The sequence below is a fragment of the Mesoplodon mirus genome (genome assembly GCF_964341445.2).
Source record: "Mesoplodon mirus genome assembly, chromosome: 16".
In the NCBI taxonomy this organism is placed as follows: Eukaryota; Metazoa; Chordata; class Mammalia; order Artiodactyla; family Ziphiidae; genus Mesoplodon; species Mesoplodon mirus.
The window spans coordinates 54732446-54752587 of record NC_138992.1 but is presented as its reverse complement, the minus strand read 5'-3'; the positions used below and the strand labels follow the sequence as shown (position 1 = coordinate 54752587).

At 43.2% G+C, this 20142-nt stretch overlaps 1 protein-coding gene across 1 annotated transcript in view; it reads right to left on the bottom strand.

Annotated features, from left to right (window-relative positions):
- Positions 1–17608, bottom strand: part of PAG1 (phosphoprotein membrane anchor with glycosphingolipid microdomains 1) — a 136069-nt gene extending 118461 nt beyond the window's left edge. Inside the window, exon 1 of the mRNA XM_082600718.1 lies at positions 17535–17608. The gene's annotated coding sequence lies outside the window, so the exon portion shown is untranslated. The remainder of the gene's footprint in view (positions 1–17534) is intronic.
- Between the last annotated feature and the right edge of the window lie 2534 nt (positions 17609–20142).

Genomic DNA, 20142 nt, shown 5'->3' with positions numbered 1-20142 from the left:
GATCTGGGCTCCAGCCCGAGGCACCAGCATCCCCGTCCTGGTTCTGGTTCACCTATTGTCCTGCTCTGAAGTGATCTTCCTAAAACACAAACCTGGCTAGGGTTCTCCCTGCTCCGGAGCAGCCCCACTGCAACTCTCTGCCCTTCTGGTCTCCTCCGACTGCCTGGGTCTGTTCTGGCCAGGCTGGTCTCTGAGTTCCGGCCAGCTCTGCTTGCTTTGCTCACATTTCAGCCTAAATGGCACCTCTTCCGGGGAGCCCTCCCTAACTGCCCGGTCACTCCCAGTAACATGAATACATTCTACTTTTCTGCCTGGAACTTAATACCTGCTGATATTCCCTTGTTTATGTGGTTGTCTCCTCCCACTAGAAAGAGTAGATACAGCTTGTTTGTTGCTCTATCCACTGCCTATCATGGTGCGTGGAACACAGAAAGAACTCAATAAACACGTGCTGAATGGATGGACATGTAATTAATCACTGGCCTGCACTGCCAGCCTTGGCAAGGCTCTCACACTGTATGCAGGAGCTGACAGAAAAGTTGCCTTTTTACATGGAAGCAGACAACTGCGGTACAGTTGCATTATACAGTATCTGTGCTCAGGCGAAAGTGTGACAGAAATACAACTTCTATAAACTGATCCCGTTAAAGAAAGCTAGCATTTAAATCGTTCCTATATCTTCATAGTGGTTTGTAAAGTGAAGCATTTCTTTTTTTTGTCTCACAGCTGAGTTTTCCAAAAATTTCACGAGAAGCCCTTAAAACAGTTAGCTGTGCGTACTTGTTATCAACGCCAAAATCACCTCACTTACATTTTCCTACTTACTGATACAAATAAAAGTATTGTCATTGTCTTTGGAACAAAATAGCCCTTAACAAGAAAGCAGTAGGGTCCAGAGAGTATCGTAAACCCACTCATGTTATAACTGTTCTCAGCTCCTTTAGAAACTGTGGGACAATGGAGCACGTCCAAAGGCTCTTGTGTGCTGTTCTTGGGGAAATGGACGTGCATTGGGACCACAGAACGTCTAGAAAAGAGGCATTATAAAGAGAGCTTTTATAAAGAAAGCTATTCAAATGCATTTCTGTCCAACTCCTGGACCCATTATTGTGTAAGGAAAGATCTCAGAGACCCATAGGTACATTAAGAATAAAAGAAAACTACGAATAGATGACAGTTCCATTTTAGTACTGGCTTCCCCTCTCCCACTAATTCAGAAAAATCATATTCTGTACAATCGTTTCCCAGCAAAGACCCTGCCACCCATCTCTCTCGCAAAGGAAAGGCAAAGTGAAAATCTCCACTTGGGAACTTTAATTGGTTCTCCTGTGTGTGTCATTGTGGGGAGTGAGATGCAAGGGAACTAGCAACAGACAGGGAGGAGGGCGCCTGGCTTCAGGTTACGGAGAGTTACAAAAAGGAAGAAGGAAAACAGTTGGTTGCAAGGCTGGAAGCGAAATTATGAAAGGAAAATCAGAGCCCTGGGTGCAGCTTCATGAGGAGATAAGTACAGCCTTCACCCGAAACGGTTTCTGGCCTGCTGGGGACACATGGCCACCCGGGATTTAACGGATGAGAACACAGTCCAAGAGGGAGAAGTTGCCACACCATCCGGGTGGGTGTAGGTGCCACTTACGGAAACCCACGCCCCTGAGCTGAAACTGAACGTAAAGCAAGGGCCGAGGGAGTCTTGCTGTTGTTTAATCTCTTCCTGTCTTTTTTTTTAAATCAGTATATATTTTTTAATGGACATATAGTTGATTTACAGTGTTGGGTTAATTTCTGCTGTTCAGCAAAGTGATTCAGTTATACATATATAGACATTCATTTTCATATTCTTTTCCATTATGGTTTATCACAGGATATTGAATAGAGTTCTCTCTGCTCTACAGTAGGACCTTGTTGTTTATCCATTGTATCTATGGATACAAAAGCTTGCCTCTGCTCACCCCAAACTCCCCCTCCATCCCTCCCCCAACTCCCTCCCCCTTGGCAACCAAACTTCCCTCCTGGTCCTTCTACAATGGCTAATTACCCTTAACAACAGACAGGTGTCCTGCCCTGGACACTGGGGGTTCTAAGTGATGGCTGCATCCCCTGGGGGAGCTTTCAAGCACCACCAAGGCAGAGCCCCCGCCCTCCACCCCCAAGGGTATGTTAATCAGAATCATGGGGGGGGCGGGCCCTGGGCATCAGGAAGCAGTAGACCTCCCCACGCGATGCTTTTTGCAGTCAGCGTGGAGAACCGTTGCTCTAAAGGAGAGAAAGGAGAGAAAGGAGAGAGACAAGATAAAAGTGAGCAGAGGGTCCACCCCAACAGAGGGGGGCAGCACCCCCGCAGCACGAAGAGGGCGAGGCCCTAGTTAAAGGAGGAAGAAAGTGCAGCAGGAACAAGGTGGGGCCCCTGTGCGCTGTCAGCCCTCTGACAACAGGAAATGTGGTAACAACCAGAAATGTATGAAAACTCAAGGAAGGCGCCCGGCGAGGGAAGACAGACTTGTCCTGGCAAAACCAAGCCAGGACAAGTTGAGCTATTCAAAGTTGGGAGATACGAGAGAAGACGAATCTTGGGAAGAGCTTGTAAAACCTGGGAGGAAACTGTCTGCTGAAGCTGGAGTAGGAGGCGGGTGTCAACCAAGACACCCCAGCATGAAGTCTACACTAGAAAAAGCGGGGTGTGGACTTCCATCACCAAACGGCAGTGATTCAACACCTTTGCACATTGAGGGTTCCCCTATAGATAGAAACTTTGGCGTCACCCTGGAAACAATTAAGAACTTAAAAAAAAAAAAAGAGGTAGCGAATAATAGCATGTTCCTGAGTGCCTACTACCTTTGCCTCACATTGTTCTTTAAGAAGTTAGTACTGCCTTGACGAGGTTTTGAGTCTTCAAAAGGCAAAATTCTTGGATGTCCCTACAAATTGTTTTTCTGATGCTGGTGCGATACTGCACTCTCTTTTTTCTTCTTTGCAGAAATTGGGTCCCCTTGCTCGTAAATGGGCCCTACGGTCTGTAGTACATTCTGCCTAAGTAACGCTGCCATAAGGACATGCACACTCACATGCCACAAAAGGAAATTTACACATTGATTGAAATACTCAATGCTCATTCTACAGCTCCCTAGGAGTGCCAGGGAAGATCAGCTAAAACCCACTGCCACACAGTTACAGCTGCACCACTGGAATCTGGAAATTAACATGGATGTGAAATTTATGATGAAAAGACTAAGAAGGTTAGCTAAATGCCATTAGGGAAATTATATAAGATTATGTAAGATTTTTTAACAATTTGGAACAAGTCTGAAATGTCTTGCTTTGGACAGGTGTCCTCCTTCTAAGTTGTGACCCCAGTAGATACCCTCTTGTCATTTTCTTCCTGTCTATCTTTCTTGAATTCTAAATATCTTTATCTCAAGAGAACTGACTCTAGTGGATTCCCTACCCTGGTTTTTCTCTCTTCCTATAGCTGTTCAGTCTCACTGCCCACAATTTTGTGATGGGTGTGAAGGTTACCAAGCATGAGTCTGGGGCTACCTGGAATGATAGCTACCATTGTTACCTTTGGATTTTTCTTCGAGGACATCTTTTTGACCCCCAAAAGCTATCTTCATCATCCAGAGTCCTGGGCCTGGGGGGGCTGGACTAGATGGACATGGCTATACTCCAGCAGGGAGATGAAACCACAAACCATAACATATCCATACCTGACCTTCATCCACAAAAACTGAACAGCTAACTTGGCATTTTGTCAAGTCTGATGGGAAGTTAATGACGTGAAAGAAAGACAAGTATACCCATGGCTAAGCTGTACGAAGCGCCGTATGTGGCAGAGGAGATTGGGTGGGGAGGTGCTGAAAAGAGGATGGGACAATTATTTGAAATGTAATATCCTGGGATACACTGGGACAGGTTCATAAACCTTTATCCACAATTTTGAAATGCAAAATTCTGTGAAAACAGTTTCTTTGTTACTTTGCTGGCAAACGAATTTGTTCCAAACCCTGACCTGAGCTGACAGGACTTTTTCTGTCCAACTAAATGTGAATATTCGTCTACTTTGCTCCAGAAATGACTGTGTCTCCTGAGTCCCATGGGAGTATTACATAACCTACAGTATACAATCTGCATTCCCTTTCTAAAAGCTGGATTCTAAAATACATTTGGCCCCAAAGGGTTTGGCTACATACAACTGTTGTTGACCTGCATACAACTGTTGACCTGTTTACAACTCCCCAACAGGTGAGTTCTCCAGAGTTAATCCTTCTAACATTTTCCCACTCATGCAGGTATTTCCCTGACCTCAGCTTTTCAATGATTTCTACAACATTATTTTAGTAGACAGATTCACAGGGAACAAAACAGGACAAAGCTGAAAAACGGGCATACCACATACGACTTCACATATGCTGCCTTAAACACACGTGCTTATCTTTTCCTTTGTCACATTTTTCACCGTATCAGTCTGGGAGTTCTGATACTGAGTGTACTCAATCCTGTGCCTCAGCGTGTGTATGGTATGGGTAATATGAAAAACAGAAACGTGATGCTGATCTTCAAAAAGAAGATATCAAAGTACATTTTAACTGTAAAGATCAATATTCCAAATGATATGTCCATAGATTTGCCTTTTGGCAAATGGAGGCAGAAAGTGAGGAAGGAAAGGGAAAAAGATGGAGAGATTAGTGCTTGCCTGGGGGTGGCAATGAAAACACAGAATGACCACAGACGGGCACAAGGGATCTTTCCGGGGTGATGGAAAAGCCCTAAAATTGAATTGGGATGGTAGTCCCATAACTCTGTAAGTTTACTACAAATCTGTGAATTGTACACTTAAAATAGGAGACTTTTATGGCATGTAAGTTATACCTCAGTGAAGATGTGAAAAAACTAATATCCTAAATTTCTAAAGTAACACTTTTTATGTCCACACCTCATCTTTTTTCCTGATGTTTCAAATTAATACCAGCTCAAATAGGGGGAGAAGGGTGCAATCAATTGGACTCATTCCTGATTATTAAGGGAAAAGGAAAAATCTTGCTCCCAAATGACTAATTTTACATCTAGACAGAGAAGATGAGTTCTTCCAGATATTCCCCTATATTTAGCAAATGAGATAGAAATTATTTCTATTTTAACATGCCACACATGCCTCTCTAATTACAGCATGCATCACATCAAACAGTAGTATTTTGTTTACCACTCATCTTGCAAAGACAGTGGAAATTCCTAAGGACGATGCCAGTCTTCACAGTATTTTCGGGACCTACGAGGTGTTCAGTATATGATTATATTGAATGCACAGATCTCTTCGCCAGAACCATTGAACACATTTCCATTTGCTTGAACAATATAAAGCAAATTAAAAAGACATTCCTTACTTTCCAGATCAGGGCTTCTCAACCACAGCGCTACTGACATTTTGGTCCTGATAATTCTTCCCTGTGGAGGGCTGTTTTGTGCACTGTAGGATGTATAGCAGCATCCCTGGCCTCTAGTCATTCACTAGATGTCAGTAGTAGCCCTCACGTCCCTACCTACCCCCTACCCTTGCCCAACAGCTGTGACAATCAAAAATGTCTTGAGACACTGCCACATGTCCTCTGGGTAGCAAAGTCACCCTTCGTGGAGAACCGTAGCTTTAAATAGAAAGAGTATATGACAGATCAGATCAAACTGTTGTGTTCGTGCTTCAACAGTGCTTTTCATGTTATCGCTTCCTAAAGCTAGCGAGAACATCAAGACAGAAAAAGCATAAACCTAGCAAATGATGATCCTCTGACCACAGGCCTTGGCCTATAATGGGGAGAAGAAAAGAAGTTCTTTCTACTCTCCTTGTAACTGTGGAGATGCAAAAGACTTGTTTTGATCCAAGGCTGACAGTTTTCAGGATATGCGGAGCTGCGAAAATCCATAAGAGATGGGTCCAAATGTCAAGTGGCCTATGGCTGTAAAACAGTAATAAAAGCAGCATGTTCACTGCCAGCACTGGGCTGTTTATTGTGAACTGTATCTAGGAGGACAATTTTGAAAACACTACTGAATATTTAATAAAAGAAAAGATCTATAATAATTCAGGTCCTGACCAGCTGCTATTAGTAAAGCACTAAGCCAGTTGGAACCTAAAGGTTAAGAACTGTGGTGACAGAAACTATTAAATTAAGTGTAAGTTTAATACTTCAGGGTTTTATTTTTCTCAACAACCACAGTGTTTAGCGATCCTCTTCAGTACACCCTGGCACAAAATCTGAAAAGCTATTATCCATATTGTATGCTTTTAATGAGTCTCCGGACTTTTTACCGTCAATTCTTACTTTGGAGATATTGGGAATTTCACGCTGATGTTAAAAGTTCAAGATGTACATTTTGGGCAAAATGACTGTTATATAATAGAGCAAAGAAAAAAGTGTTCTTAACATTACCTGAATATGCTTACATATTTATCAAGATTCATAATACTTTACTGCAAAGCATCATTATTTTTTACTCAGGAAAACAAAGGAGTACGCACCTAACCTCAACACTAACAATTTAGTCACTACAAATGACATCAGTGTAGGTTTCAGCCACTTCTGTGTTTATCAATCTATTGCACATAAGAAAGAGCTACTGTGGACAGTTACCTGTCAATTCCTAACATTTGAAAAGGAAGCGTATCTTTTAAAATTACATTTGTAAAAATATTTATATTTTTCTCTGCATGCCTATTGCTAAACATAAGCAGGTTTAGGACTCTGAAATATTAAGCATATAATTCCTAAATCCACTAAGAGAAAGAACGTACACAATATGCAAAAGCCCTCTATTCAGTCATGCCATAACTGTACATATAATTATGGTATTCAAATCAGATTACTAATTTAGGCGTGTTCTATCATGTCAAGTATACACTAACATAAGAAAAGCCAGAATAAAACTGAATGGGAAGAAAAAAGAGGTAAAGAAAATTTAATTACTCTTTTTAGAAAATGAAAACTCCTAGCACATAATATTAAAATATACGCTTACGGAAAGATTAGTGGGAAATGCAGCTTAATTATTCCTCTTGGTGGTGAGTAGTAAATACAGTAGTGTCCAATCGCCCCAACAGGATGCTAACTCTGTGCCCTGGATTATCAAATTTGCATTTGGATGAAACTGGGACACATGAGGCATGAAATGGCCAAATTAACTTTCATTTTACTTCATTTGAATTTCCTCACATATTTTTATAAATATAAAATACAATAAAATCACATATAAAACACCATACTATTTTATATTGTTATTTAAATTCTCATACGCCTATACTGTAATTTCTTAACTACAATGGACTATGCTACTACAGTACACCATGTGTAATGATAATTACTAAAGCTAAGATAGTTGCCTAACATTTTTATAAAACTTTAAAAACTTTATAAGCCTACGGTTATTTTAAAAAATCAGCACTAATAACCAAAGATCAACCAACTGAATGTCACAAATGCATAAGCCCTTTTGGATTCAGTTTTTTTCCACTGAAGCTAAAATGTAAAATTGGCACCGTGAAGCTTGAAATTGAGATTTAAAGATAGGCACTGGTACCAGCATTTTGCTACTTGCTAGAAATTGCTTTCGTCTGGAAATTGCCATTTAGCAAGGCTCATAGATATTTTTTATGAAATAAAAAAATGTAGCTTCATAAACTTTTCAAACAGCCATAAAATTCCATGTACATTTCATGATTCTAACACTGCTATATATTAATAGCTAATATCTGCTTTAACAGTAGCAAAATTAGGTAAATCATAATTTTAGAATATCAGAAGCCAAAACACAAGTTGTAAAACTAAAATAAGCTCTTTCGATCTATCCTGCATCATTTTACACTGCTTAAAAAAAAGACAAATGCTTTAATACTTTGTCATTAAATAGGGAACATAATAGCTGCTTTGGCGAGATAAAGCAAGCTACATCACTTCATGTATTTGGAGAATTCAGGAATGATATTATAAAAGGAAAATCAATAGTTTAAACTTAATCTGGCTGATTTATTTCACATACACGCACACAAACATGTACACACAAAACGCTTCTCACCTACAACAGCCATTGCAACAACTGAAAAATAAATTTCCTTTGTATCACAGACAGCAAGTTTGACTACAGTAATTTTACAGTTTAAGATGTTGAATCCTTTTATAACTTAGATGCTTTTTTAAAGCTTTTAAGATAATGAAAGAAAAAGATGTTCATCTGTGAAAAAAGCTTTCCCCCAGTCTGACTTAATCGCATACATTTGCATGAAGAACCTGTGGCCCAGCAAATATAAAGACTGCGGCCAAGGCAGTTTCCACTATTAGTGTTTTGAGCAGACTAATTAAAAATCTCTTAAATATTCCACACCCTAATTTTTCTTTAGTAGCTATTCATGAAGACACAGGCAACATGATGGAGTGGCAAGAAGCCAGAATTTGACATCAGAACGCCTTATCTGGGGTCCTAGGAGCTCTACCGTTTACTAGCTGTGTTATTTCCATGCAGTCATCCTAACCCTGCGTCTCAGTTTCCTCATCTCTGCAATGGGAGTACTTCCACCTTTAGGTCAAAATTAAAGGATGAAACAAGTGAGGACTGAAATGCATGATATTAACTAAAACACATGGTAATTATTTCCACCATCCCCCCCAAATACTCCAGCTTGTCTATAACTTAATGATGCCTGTTTTTATAAGACAAGTGAAAATTACAGGAAACTGTACTTAATATATCTCAAATAAACCCACGAGCCAAAAGGCTCATTAGTAACTCTAACAAGATTGGTTCACAGGTCCAAACCCTCCACAGATGCTGTGGCCATGATAAAAGCTTCGCTTTTGTAAACTGTCAAACAATGTGTCATTATCACTGTCCCTTTCGGTGTGCTCATTCATGAATACAGTGAGACATGCCTGTTATGGAGAACCAAGCACTTTATGTGCCAAGAAAGTGATTCTTTCATTCTTCCCGCTTTCCCAAGGGGCCCTGTCCTGCTGTCAACGAAGGAGAAAAATGAAAGGAAAGGAAAACAAGAAACGACAATGCTATCCTATAAGCAGCCTGAGGTTAAGGATCACGCTTTATTCGTGATTTTATTGATTTCTTTCATTTACCCCACTCCCCGTCCACATTCCACATAGTAGGTCTTCATACATATTGACAGGAACTAAAAGCTATATGAGAAATAGCCACTGTCATCTGTGTAGATGCAAGCGAGGAAACAGTCAGACCTGTCCCTTTGCTCTCTGCCTTTTCTTTCTATTTCATTCCTTTTGTCACACGGCTCCCGTTCCCTCATGCACCTCATCCTGCTTTGCCTCTGGCTTCTGCCACTTTGTGTCCAAGCACTTGTCGAAAACTTCCCTCACTTAATCTCACTATCCCATCTCCCTTTCTTCTGCCTGCCACCTTGGCCTTCACCTTTTTTTCATTCTACGCAGCCTCCCAGGCAGATCACAACCTCAACAACTTCAAATACACGGAAGACTTGCAAACTTTTATCTCCAGCTCAGCCTCTGTCTTGAATTCCAGAACCACAGGCTTGTGCAACTGTCAACTGAATCTCAAGTCCTGGGTGCCCCTCTTGGGCCTCACATCACACGAATCCACGCCTGAATTCATCACCTTCCCCTGCGTACTGCACCATTCTCTGTATTCACTATCATGACCAATGGCACATCTGTCCTTTCAATCACCCAAACCAGAGCCCTGGGAGTCATCCAGCCCTAAACTCACCGTCCCCTCCCTGCTTCTCCTCTCCTTCTCCAATCCCCCCACCTTGATCAGTCTGTTCAGACCTTAAAATCCACACTAGGATTCAACAGCTTTTTTCCACAACTGCTTTTTTTTCCACACCACCATCCTCACATCCCAACCATTCTTTACAACACGCCCAGAGTGATCCTTCTAAAAGAACGACCTGAATTCATCTGAACCAAATATGGCCCACAAGACCCTTCCCGAAGTGGCTCCAGCCTCTACTCTCCATTTCCAGCTTCACCTACTGCCCCTGATGGGTACCAGTCTCGGGGAAATACCAGCTATTCCACAGACGTACCACCCTCTTCAGCTCCTTCATTGTGTTCTCCCTGGTCCCTCTGCTCAGAATGATTTTTGCCGGCTCATTGCCATCCTCAGCTGCCTGGTCCCCTCCAACTCACCCTTCCAGACTGAGATCCTGCCCTGCTTCTTAAGGGAAAGTCATCTCTTTGGAGTCAGGCACCCCTGAGGGAGCCCAGCATCTTTTAGGCACTGGTTCCAGCTGCTGTTAAGCATATTTTCTCTCCCAAGACTGAGATTCTTGAGGGAAGTGAAAGGAATCCTCTTATGTCTGAGGTTTCATCATCCAACACTATGCCTGGTATATTGATATATATCTGGTGAATGCATAAATGAGTAAATATCACTCCAACTAAATTTGACTCAAACATTGCCAAGCTTCTAGTGATTGATTATGTGTGAATGAGAGGTTCAGAGCTCTCTTTAGAAGGTGCCCTGGAAAATATCACAAGACCACTCCGGTTGCAATTCCCAAGTGCTGAATACAGAAGTTGTGGTGTTCTTGTGTGTAGCCATGTTACAGATTGGCTTTTTTATAGTTTAAGAATATTTGTCTTGTGTGGTTTTATTGCCTCTGACCTATAGCATGAGCTGCTTCAACATTAACGTTTCCCAGTAGCTTCAGCAGGTTCAGCCACCTGATGGGGGTGATGGAGGAAGGAGTTCGGGTGGAGGTGAAAGGCCAGAGTGAGTGGAAGCAACATTAACAGCAGGGACTGAGTCACAAATACAGCGAGACCTGAACCCCAAGGACCTATCTGAACCCCCTTAATTCCTTACAGAACAAATTCCTGGAACGGCTTCCATATGCAACCTTGGGGCTCCCTAAAGACTGAAATGACAGATGCAGCAATGCTGACTAGTCACACCTTTTGGTACTTTCAGAAAATCAACTGAAATTGATTACTTACAAATGAATACAAGATATGATATGCGGGGACTGGGTCCTATGAAATTGAAGAGGAAAGTACAAGGCTGCTATTGATCAATTAAAACACTTTTTTAAGAAAAACCTGCCTACTCCATAAGGTTCATAGTGCGCTGTAGTTTAAGTAAAGGCCCCCCAATCAGGCCAAATTTCCCTGTCCTCTGCCATAAAATCCACACTTAGAAAATTGAATTTTTCGTAAGTTTTTAATCACTCACAGGCTTGAAAATTATACAGTCCTATAAAACCAAGACGAGGGAGTGGGTGAGACATTAACATGATATACCAAAATATTATAACAGCAACAACAAAAATAACTCAAAACCCAAGGGATATGACAACTTTTGCTTAATGGTTTTTTTTTTTTGTTTGTTTTTTTGTTTTGTTTTTTTTTTTTGCGGTACGCGGGCCTCTCACTGTTGTGGCCTCTCCCGTTGCAGAGCACAGGCTCCGGACGCGCAGGCTCAGCGGCCATGGCTCACGGGCCCAGCCGCTCCGTGGCATGTGGGATCCTCCCGGACCGGGGCATGAACCCGCGACCCCTGCATCAACAGGCGGACTCTCAACCACTGCGCCACCAGGGAAGCCCGATGGGTTTTTTAAATTGTTTGATTTTGGAAAAGTGTTTCTTACAAAAGGGCAGCTGCACAATACAGAGACCTCTGCAACAATCGTTGGCTCCAGTGTGAAATCAGGAAAAAATACAGGAGGTGGGGCTCAGGGAAACGGTTTTGAAAATATTACATGTTGGTTTTAAATTCTGCCCTTTCCCTCTGCATTTAGAGTGGAGTTAGACTAGGATGCAGACACAGATGTGACACAATTTTCCTTTTCTGAGACAACACGCTTGCACTTTGCTTGTGAGACATACTTGTTCATTTACTTTAAAAACCATCAGTGCATCGTGAACAACACATGACACCGCTGTACTAATATTCACTGCTGATTAAATCATTTTTGATTTAATTTTTTAGAAATCACCTAAGAAAATCTCAAGTTGCTACACTTCTCTCTTCGATGAGAATGATGCAAGTATGTGATATCAAACACAAAGTTTGCACGCGTCTCCACTGTGTCCCATGATCAGTGGAAGGCTTTATGCTTCCTATTTCACAATGCTAACATGGGGGTTTCTTTTCTGAGCTCATTGCATGAACTAAGCTTTAAGCTCTTCCTCAATAAAGATCTGGAAGACAGTGGGCACGGACCTTTCCACCATCCCTTTAGCTCTATCCTAGGGTCACTGTGGGGAGAACATGAGATAGTATAGGATTATTTTGAGAAGCACAATAGAAGATATCTATATGACACAGCTGAACCATAAGAAGGCCCCCAAATTGGATGCAGTAGAATGCTAGGCCTCATCAGACTCCTGGCCTCCACTCTTGGCTCAAAAACACACTAGTGTTATCTTGGACAAGTGCTCTGACCTTTCTAGGCCTCAGTTTTCCCTTGTGCAATAAAGGATAACAAAGTAACCACACAGGGTCACTGATTAAAGTAAATATTGTATGTATAGTTCTTAGCATGGCAGCCTGCCCACGGTAAGGGCTCTGTGTTAGCTATTCATTCCATCCAGTAAGGATGCGGCAGATAAATCATACACGGAGCTGTCTTTCCCCACTCTCAACCCTCGCCCTCAAATTCAGCAACGTCCCAGCGTTGTGGGACTGTCTCTGCCATGTTGCACGTGAAAAGCTTGCTTGTAGAACCAAGACTAGTATAACCTCCAATAAGTTTCTCCCGGATGTATGAGGCAAGAGCTCTAGAAATACAATCAGCCCCAGATTCCCCAAGCCCAAAGGGAAGATAATTCAGAACAGTAGAGATGACTGGGGAGAGTAAATGGTCTTTATTCACTTTATCCATATTAAAATTAGCTCGCATTTCTTGTACGTATGTCTTCTGACAGCAAGGATAGCTAGATGTCAGAGGCAAGTTATTTGGCGATTTAGAGGTAAGCCAATAAATAGTTAACATAGACAAAAAATAAAACTGAACTATGTAAATTCTAAAGAATGAGTTAAAAGTAAATTATGGGGTTTCCCTGGTGGCGCAGTGGTTGGGAGTCCACCTGCCGATGCAGGGGACACGGGTTCATGCCCCTGGTCCAGGAGGATCCCACGTGCCGCGGAGCGGCTGGGCCCGTGAGCCATGGCCGCTGAGCCTGCACGTCCGGAGCCTGTGCTCTGCAACAGGAGAGGCCACAACAGTGAGAGGCCTGCGTACTGCAAAAAAAAAAAAAAAGTAAATTATGGACTCAGGTCAAGTCACAAAAGTAACTGAGGAAGATTTATACTACAGAATGCCCCAGAGCAGAGAAGCATTTGAAATGTAAGTAAAAACACTTGAAAGAGTAAAAAGGAATATCTGTACTCTGACAAGGAGGGCTAAAGCTGCAGAAAGACTCAGTTGACGGCAAGCACTCTACCTGGCACCCTCCTGGAAGCTCACACCCAGAGACTTTTGATTTCATTTTGTTTTTAATTGAGATATAATTGACATATAACTCTGTTCATTTCAGGTGTACAACATAATGAATCAACATTTGTATATATTGTAAAATGATCATCATGATGAGTAGTTAACATCTGTCACCTCACATAGTTACAATTTTCTTTCTAGTGATGAGAACTTTTAAGATCTACTCTCTTAGCAACTTTCAAATATGCAATCCAGTATTATTAACTATAATCAACATGTTGTACAGAGAGTTCTGACTTTAAAAAAAACCCACTTGGGGTTTCCCTGGTGGTGCAGTGGTTGAGAATCTGCCTGCTAATGCAGGGGACACGGGTTCGAGCCCTGGTCTGGGAGGATCCCACGTGCCGCGGAGCAACTAGGCCCGTGAGCCACAACTACTGAGTCTGCACATCTGGAGCCTGTGCTCCCCAACAAGAGAGGCCGCGATAGTGAGAGGCCCGCACACCGCGATGAAGAGTAGCCCCCGCTTGCCACCACTAGAGAAAGCCCTCGCACAGAAACGAAGACCCAACACAGCAAAAATTAATTAATTAATTAATTAAAAAAAATTTTTTTAAATTTAAAAAGCCCACTTAGAACATCTGTATTGAAGTACCTTTCAGTGGTAGGATACCAGGTTTCTTTAAATATTAAATCAGTCTGTAAGCCGTCTGTGGCCTATGCGCCCTTTACAGAAATTAGATTTTTATATCTAGAAAACAGAGTAAATATTTACCAAGGGCCAGAATACTACGTAGATCTGGATGATAATCTAAGAAAGCCACAGGAAAAAAAGCCTTTCAATCATTCCCAACTTTCGGAAGTCAAGTGAAAAGTTTGACGGGCTGCGGACCAGACTTTTAACAAAGTAGAGTCCATGGGGGATTGGTTCCAGGACCCATGAGGATACCAGAATCAGTGGATGCTCAAGGTCCTCATATAAAATAGCATTATATTTGCAGAGAACCTTAAAGTACGTTCTCCCACATACTTTAAATCATCTCTAGACTACTTATAATACCTAATACAGTGTAAATGCCATGTAAACAGTAAATATGTAAATGCTACAATATGTAAATAGCTGCTGGAGCAAAGCAAATCAAATTTTGCTTTTTGGAACTTTCTGGAATTAAAAAATATATATATTTTCAACCCGAGGTTAGTTGAATCCACAGACGTGGAACCCGAGGGTATGGAAGGTGAACTGGACTGCTCACACAGGACCCCTAAAACTGCTTCCCACCACACTGGTACTAAGGCCCAGAGGAAGCATGCTTATTTAATATGAAATGTAAATTATTTCCATTTCTGAACATACAGTACACTATGCTGCAAAGTGCAGGGCCTCTCTGCCCTAGGGGTGCTCTCCAGCTGGGACTGAATTCATGCTCACAGATGATGCTGATTGTGGATCGATGGATGACCTGCTTGCGGTGGTTCACTAGGCTGTGTGGATCCTGCAGCTACATCTGCAGGCGGAAACAGACCCGGGAGTGCTGTCCTCCAGCGGGAACCCTGGGAACGGTAACATACCATTTTCTTTTTCTTGATTCTCTGAATATGTGAATAGGGAAGTGAGAAGCAATGGAATCCACTTCAAACCGAAGGAGAAAACTCATTTCACCTGCTGGCATCTCTACCGTGTGCTAATGTAGGCAAGCTTTTAAACAATAATTATGATAATAATAATAGCTCCCAGTCATGGAGAACTATCTTGTGAGTTAAGCACTTTGCATACTTTAGTGCTTAAAGTAAATTTCCTCATCTGTAAATTAAAGATAATAACGCACCCAGTTTATTATGTTATAATGAGGATTCAAGGAGAAGAGACGGAAAAAGCCATTTGCAAATTGAGGCCAGGGTTTGAAAGAGACAGACATGGGTTCAAATCCTAACTGCGATTTCTACTATCTGATCTTGTTGAGTTCCAGTTTCCTTTTCTCCAAAGTGGAAATGAAGCTACCCACCTTGGAGAGGAATTGAAAGAGACATTAGGTCAAACACCAGCTGGTGTCTGCATTACCAGGAGGTATTCAATAAATGCTCATACCCTCTCTCCTATTATACATGTGAACTGCTTCTGTGAACCTCCATCAGCAGCCATTCAATGTCCACAGAATCCAAAGATGCATTTCCTTTCCTAACAATAATTTTACTCAGTTTAATAAGCCAGACACTGGTTCAGTAGCTTTAAATCTAGGAACTCACTTAATCCTCACCACAATCCAGAGAGACAGGTACTGTTATCCCCATTTTACAGACAAAGACACGGAGGCACAGAGTTTCGGTAACTTGCCCAGATTCAAACAGATGGTACCCAAGCTGCCAGCATGGCTCCTTAGTCTGTCCTCCTAACCATGATGTGACAGTGCATCATGTTAGGAGGGGGTCAACCTGTTTGTGCTTCCATGCTCAGATGTAATCTCTTCTAGAGATGAGCAATGGCTGCTCTCACCAAGTACAAAGTGTTGACTATCTTTTCAACTTTTGAAATTACATTTTGTGTATTTTCTTAGAATTCCTTAAAAAAAACTATGATATGTTTTTAAATGAGATGCCTATAACTAGTTCATCTTGTTCCATGTGCTAGAATGCTATAAATAAATGTGCTTCTCTTTCTAAAGAGTACCTAAATAAATCCTACATCAAAACACAACCCTGAGTTTTGGTTTAACGTTTATTACAAGTCCAAATTTAAAAAGAGATATTAGGGCAGTCAATGTTATCTGTCTTGTTAAACTAATGACTTCTATACCAAAAAATTGGAATATTCTCCTTATTTCTAATATTCACTGTCTTAAGAGTCATAGCAGTACTGTATGGTATTTCAAAGTACTCTTTTTACAAATTTAATCAACTCAAATATTAAACATCATTGGTGATAATCTATTGCTCTGCTTAAAAGGAATCTCTAGGGGACAGATGAGAGAAAGGTTAAAGAATTCTAGAATTCTATCCTTCAAAGTAGGGCAGGGCAGCTACCTATAAATCATGCTCTTTGTTTATTAAGATAATTAAGCCTATCAGTACACTTAACTTTCAGACTCAACAATTGTCTGGCATGAACAATTTCCACTTTTTCTAAAACAAAGGGGATGTGTTCAAAGGGGTCCTCTGCAAGCTCTCTGTACAATGCATGCTATTTTAAAACATGATTTATGTGTCTAATTCCTGGCGCTGCCTTGAAAAATATACTGGGGTTTTCCTTGCACACTCCCTATTAGGAGAAGACACTCCAATTTGAAGAGTGCACTCTGTTTCAGACTGCAAGGCGCTACATCATGTCAACATTTTCATTAAATACGTTCAAGCTAGACCTTAAACAAATGGAATGGAGAGCCACAGCTGCAGCCACTGCAGAGAGACAGTTATCCTGCCGGGAGGCTTACATAAGAGGTGCAGGACAGTGAGGGTGAAACCCAAGTGTCATCATCTGAACACTATTGCTTTGAGACTTGCTCACATTCTTAAAGTGTATGAAATCATACACGCTGAGCGGGTTTCTCATTTTATTTGCCTTATAGCACAGAACTCTAGGTTGACATATAAGTTCTCTTTCCCTAAAGGACTGGTCTCCAATTACAACTTCTGCCTAGGGGAAGAGAAAAGTGGGATGCGCGGGAAGCCTGGAGGCCTGAGAGGGAATGACTTAGCCCCCATCCCCAAAGACCTATCGCATCCAGGAATATTACTAGAGTCATTCCCTTGAGGACTTGGGATGGAGGTGACAGGACCCCCCTACCACCCCCCAGTGCCCCCCCCCCCCGCGCGCGCGCACACACACACACACACACACATAGTCAAAGGGCTTGGAATGTGCAATCAGCAGCAGGCAAAATGCCCTCAGAGCACCTGTCCTCTCACAGCACATTTCCAACTGGCACGTTCAGCAGAAGCTAGAGCCGGTTCTCCCGGGACTGCTTCCTTTCCCCGCGTGCCCTGTCCGCGGCTTCGCATCCTCAACTCCCAAGGCTGGAGCCCTGCTAACAAGAGGTGCCACCCCCAGCTTCCCACGACGTGAAGATAACAAAAACGAACCTCCCCTTCCCGTGGCGCCCTCCAACTTCAAAAACTACAGTCAACTTACTGGGACGCAGGCGACAGGGAGCCTTCGCGGGGGACCGCGCTCCCGCTGCGCACAGAGCGCCGCGGCCCCGCACTGCCCGGGCGGCGGCGGGTGCGGGGCGAGGTGCTGCCGCTCTGCACCAGCCGCCTTGGCTCCGCGGTGCCAAGCGCGACGGCGGCGGCGACGACAGAGGTTGCACCCGGCCGCGCGGTCCCGAGCGCTGCAGCTGCCGTCCGCCACGGAGTGCGGCGCTTCGAGCCCCTGGTGCGTGTCTCCGGCTCCGAGGGAATCGGGGCTCAACAAGGAAGGCGGCCAGGGAAAAGCCGAGGCGCTGAAGCGGGGAGAGCTGCCAACCCGCTTCCAGGCGGTCGATCACATCGCAGGCGCGCCGACAAGCGAGCGGGAAGGCAGGCACGAACCACAGTCGGCACTCGCCGCCGTGCCGCTGAGAATGACAACCGCCGAGGCGATGCAGCCGTGCGGGGCGCGGGGCGCGGGGCGCGAGTGCGCATGAGCCCGGCCCTCTGCGGCACGTCACGGGGGAGGGCGGGGCGGGGAGGGGGCGAGGCGGGCGGGGCCGGGTCGGGCGCGGGGCGGACCCGGGTGCGATGCCCCACTCCTTCGTGGGAAGGTACCGGAAGTCTCCCGCCTGGGGTTCGGTGAACCTTAAGCTGTGTGGTTGAACTTGTTTGTCTCCAGAGTCCATTGTCTCTGAAAAATCACTGTTTAATCTAAGCGATCCATAGGGCCCCTGGCAAGCCTACAAAAGCCAATTTAACTCAGGTTATAGTTTAACCTTAAAAAGCTGAGATTTAGGGGACAATGTACCTTGGCTGTACATTAAAGTAACTTACGGAACTAGTAAGAGCCCTTTTGCCCCGTCCGCACCCCAGAATCCAGAATAGTAAGTACATGAGAATCTCTAGATGGGGCCCAGGCATCATTAGAGTGTAAAGCTTCCCACGTGACACCAAGGTACAGTAGAGCTTCTCAAAGGTGTGACAGAATCTTCTGGGGATTTTGTCAAAATGCTGGTTCTGATTCAGTAGGTTTGGGCACTACGGGAGATTGTTCATTTCTAACAAGCTCTCAGACGATGCCAGCGCTGCAGGTCCAGACCACCCTATCTTGGCTACTGGAAGTGTGGTCTAGAATCCGGCGTAGAGCTTCTGGTCTGCGTTGAGAATCACCCGAGTAGCTTTCTGAAAATGCAGAGCGTATTCACGGACCCTATCTACAGTGGTTATGGTTCAGCCGCTGGGCGAAGGTGGGTCTCTGGAATTCCATTCCTAAGGAGCACTCTCGATGAGTCTGATATAGGTGTTGTTTGAACCAAACTTCAGGATATTAGACCAGCAACTAGGAGCTGGGAATAGACCTTTGCAGTGAGAAGCACCAAGCCGGGTATTGAACTCAAGACATCTGACTGCAAGTCCAACTCCAGTTGGCGCTTTATCTCACTAGTCCAAATTTTCTACAATTATTATGCATTACTTTACTTAGTAGGAAAAATATATAAATCATGTTAAACACACACACAACGCACACACTGTATTCCTTACACATATCATTCAAGGAGGCTTAAATCTGGCCTGGGAAGAAGGCTGATCAGGAGGGGAGGTATGGGAGTGGGGAGCAAAGTGATGGAGTAAGAGATGTTAGATGGCCTGTTCCATAGTGCATTGCAAAGGGAAGGCTGTGTAGCAGGAAACAAACCTAGGTCCTGGAAAGGTGCCTTGGAGAAGAAGATCCAGGGACTAGACGTGGTCTCCTGTCCGGTAGCACAGGGTGAAACTCAGGTATTCCAGAACTTACTAATGTATGGTACGGCATCTACATTACCTCACTGAAATCTGACAATGGTCTCGTAAATTGGATAAAAGAGATTTATGCTCATTTTACAGATTTTAAAATGTTGACTTGCTCAAGCAGTGGGACTTGAATGAGAATACAGATCTGAGTGTTAGACGCAGCTTCTATAACTCTAAGGAAAACGTTTCAGATCTTACAAGAAAAATGCTTTCTGTTTATTATTCACATCCTTTAAAGGCTGTGCCTAAGTTTTGAGTTAGAAAAGCTTTCATGTTTGGAGGGAAGAAATCCATTTTGCGTCTTCACAGCAGTTTTGCAGCTCCACAAATCGGGATACATTACAGTTACACAGGGCAGGCTTCACTGAGAGGTTCAAAGAGCGACACTCACATTTTCTGGTGACAAATGTGATTACCATCTTCATTTTATCCAGGCCCAAAGAAGCTAAGTGATTTAGGCAAAATCCAGGTAAGAGCCAGTCTCAGGCCTCTGTCCTTCTCCCCTGCTCTCCTGTCACCAAATGACCTCCTGAAGATTGTTTTACATTTCCAAATTTTTACTGATTTGCCCTCAGTAAATTAGAACCTAAAGGTATTCCAAAGTCACTCCTTGATATAGAACCATAAGTGTCAGGAACAATTCTTATGCTTGCAGTAGATGCTCTGGACTATATTCCCAACGTGAATAAAGTTTTGGAAGAAAGTGTGTGATGTTTATATGCAGTCTCCCAATCCAGAGGTTTGCTTTGGAATGCTATACTGTAAACTATGTCTGACCCACCTTTGTCTTTACTTCCAGTATAACTCTTCCATTAGAG